The sequence below is a fragment of the Trachurus trachurus genome, assembly GCF_905171665.1.
Source record: "Trachurus trachurus genome assembly, chromosome: 8".
Taxonomy (NCBI): Eukaryota; Metazoa; Chordata; class Actinopteri; order Carangiformes; family Carangidae; genus Trachurus; species Trachurus trachurus.
Genome location: NC_139905.1, coordinates 30792591 through 30796394, shown reverse-complemented (window position 1 = coordinate 30796394; position 3804 = coordinate 30792591).

The window sequence follows — 3804 nt, the reverse complement described above, 5'->3', positions numbered from 1 at the left end:
CAATACCAGTTGAAATGTATGCACCCATTCATTTAGAATATTTTCAGTGCATTATAATCATGTAAAAACAGCATTTTCCTTTGGTACTAGTACTGGTTTTGGCTACAAAGGAGCCCATGAGTTCTTTGTTCAGCAGCTTATAATAACAGGTTACACTCCGACCCTCACAATCCATCACTGAATAAAGCCAAATATATTCCCAATTATGAAACTGGTCTCACAAAAGTAAACAAATCATAAACTATTGAAACCGTTACAATAACGCACTGTGTGAGATCAAAGGTTGGAGCCAAAGAAAAACTTAATGCGAAAGTGTGCTTTGTCAGTGTCCCAGTGTTTTTACAATAGAGCCCCATTCACATTGTCCGCAGTGTGTATGTTATGTGGATGTGTGTAATACGGTGTTGCACTCACACAAAGTGGTGGAAGTGGTTGTGTTGGTTAAAAATAAGCACCAGACCTTCAACTGGCCAAAGAAAGGTCTCATGAGTCTGAAACATGACTATGACCCTGGGATGCCTCTCTGATGGAGGGAATATACAGAGATATAGATACATAGATATATAGATATAGAAGGAAAGACATTATATTCCAGATGCTAGGGCATGGGACAAAGAGGAAATATTTGAACGAGCAGAGAATATGGAAGAGTAGGCACAGAGGGTGCAGACTAATCACTGAAATGATAAATCTGGACTACTTGCTGTTTTTCAAGAGAGGTAGAAGGTGAAAATAATTCACGTTAATGGGTTTTTGCACCCAATTAAGTGAAGTAAGAGTCTGACAGCACTGGAAAAAGAAAGGACGTGGCAAAATTGAGATGGCTGTCGTTGTATCCTCTGCTATTCTTGAGAATAAATGAGGTTCCAACTGCCAGGCAGGAACTGAAACGTGAGGCTGCAGTGGAGACAGACTCACAATCTACAGCAGAGTCATTTGACCCAGGTATAAATGTTGACTGGTGCCTTGTCTGTTACCAACAGAAGCCATGTGTTAGCAGGTTTAACTGGGTATTTTGTTTGTTTGTTTATTACAATGGAAAAGAGGCTGTAAAAGTCCCTAATTTAAAAAGTATGTGTGTTGTATCATAGGTATGATCTATAGGTATCCTTAATGATAGACTTATAAAGTGTCTCTGATGCTAACAGTTTGGCATGTGGACAGGTTGAAACACATTTAATCAGATCAGAATCTTTCCCAAACATTAAAGGTCCCATATTGTGTAAAGTTAGATAACCATGTGTCAGGTGATGATAGAGCAGCTCTAGGTGAAAATATTAACACTGTGAAAGTATCAAAGTCTCAGTCCATAGAAAAATGCACAGAGCCTGTATTCAGAAAATGAGCTTTAAAACCAGTCGTCAGGAAATCTGTAACTTTGTGATGTCACAACAAAGCCTGTCTCTTTATGGATCAACCCTTTAAACATAGCACCTTTAACCTACTTCTTTGAATGTCTAAACATAAATATATTTCAGAAGTGCAGAATGCAGAAGTGGAAGAAGTAGATATTGAAGGACAGTGAATTTTGCCATATATGTATCAACACATTTGCCTTGCTTGCCAAATTCATTTCATTCTGTTATGAGAAAATGTAATTGATAATTATATACCCCACCAAACATGTTTGGTTTCTAGTTTCAAGTTGTATTCAACGTGGTTTAATACAATTACTTTGGTTGAAAAAATAGTTTGTACCTCACATAGTTTTCGGCAAATGTTTAACTACATCTTGTGTATCATTACTTTAAAAATCCAGAATCTATCAAATTGCATATGTTAATTAAATATTTAGACACAAAGTTTCCTTCTTCACTGTAAAGTCAGTGACCTGAAAGTTTAAAGTTTCACCTGTGTAAGTTGCATAGTGTATTTGACCTTCACTGACATGAGGTCAGATGAAGCAGTGGTGATGTAACAGATCCAGCTGACACATCCATGTTTTTACACAACTAACCATCCCAGTCAGGTCACAACGCTCAAAACATGTGTGTATTTGTATTATGTAATACTACACTCAATAATATTGGCACTTAATTAACAAATAAAAATGGATTTGTGTCATTTTAATAAGCCATGGCTCCTGAGATAATAAACTGCAGTCAGCAGTACAGTAGCCATGCTGTTGTTTTTCCATCACTCTGACTTGCAGGTTGTAACGTGTCTGTGAGCAGCACCGTGCTGCAGCACCGACTGTCTGTGTGTGTGAGGCTAAAGTTTCCTCTCAATGCCCGAGACGATAAAAATCTACCATTCACATATTTCACCACTGCTGCTAAGTGGGTGATCTATCACGTCTGAGTTATGCAATATCGCACACACTCACACAAACACACCAACAGAAATCATAACAGTGATGGTGACGCTGATGCAAGAGATAAAGGAAGAGTTCGTGTATCACAGCGTGGCAGCTCGGCTGACAGGCGGTGACAGCCAGAAGAGAGAGATTATTGGAGAACACACACACACACACTCTCTCTCTCTCTCTCTCTCCCTCACACACACATACAGCCACTCAGAAGGTTAGATATGTCTCCCAGCATAGAGACGCACTCTGCTGTAATCTCTTTGTATACAAGATACTCTCAAATGGATGGTTACAGGCCAGAGGGAATGTGTGTTATAGTGTATGGCGTACGTCCCAGTCTTTAGTCCTATAATCCATTTTCTATGTGGGATTAATATACAGTTAATATGTCTGCTCAGTTTTATATTTGTCACTTCTGAAAGGATATGCTTGCTGTGCCATATAACACCTTTTATAATCTCCCACCCCCAAACATGGATTTATCTCTTCCTGGCAAGATTATACACTTTAAATATGATACATATACAACCAAAGTTAATGTAAGTTAACGTAACACAATGTAATGCAACAGTGTCAGGTCGTCAAATCAGCTATGTGTCTATGTCCAGTGGGCTGTAGCTCATTGTTCATGTTGTGGTGACATGACAAAACACTGCTCCACCATGGAGAAGCTGAAGAGAAAATAAATAAATAGAAGAAATGTGAAAACATTCTGTGCTAAGATTTCTGTTTTGAAAAGTCTGCAAGTTTTGAAAGCCCTAAGTAGCTGAAGGAGAAGAATTTCGATTGGTTGGTCAATATTTTTCCTTGGATGCCGCCAAATGGCACAGATCTCTGCTGAAACCCCGAGAGCAGCACATCTCCTTTTTAGGTTCTTGCGAGAATCTGGTTTATATCTGGATATCTTTTCATGTGACGACTTACAATGACATGATTGGAGCATGTCCACTCCAGATTTCATCATACTGGATGGTGTCCAATAGCAAATGAACTGGTGTGTATTCTGCATGAATTTCATGTGTTTATGTTTTTTGTTTCAAACACACAATTGCATGCATATACAATACTGCATCTCTGTCCATAACAGGTCACGTGAGACTCCCGAGGACTTTTAAGGAATAGTTTAACATATGAAAAAATAAAAAAATAAAATATATATATGTATTTTATGAGGGTTACCTGTGTGGTAGATCGGTACCACTGCCATACCTGCATAGTGAATATGTTGCTAGCTCGTTAGTTTAGCTTAGCATAGAAACCACACAACAGAATTATAGGATGTTTTAATTGAACTGAAAATCTGAAGCAGATGGGAATCAGTGGTTGAAGGTTAAATTCATATTTTTAGAAAAGCACTTTTTTGTCTCTATTTGGGTTCATCAAATCTGGCTCAGATAAGTGGAGTTCTCCATGGCTCAGCACTGGGACCACAACTGTTTTCTGTCTACACAAAACTTACAAGTTCCAATTGTATTTAGAGACACAAGAGTGATTTT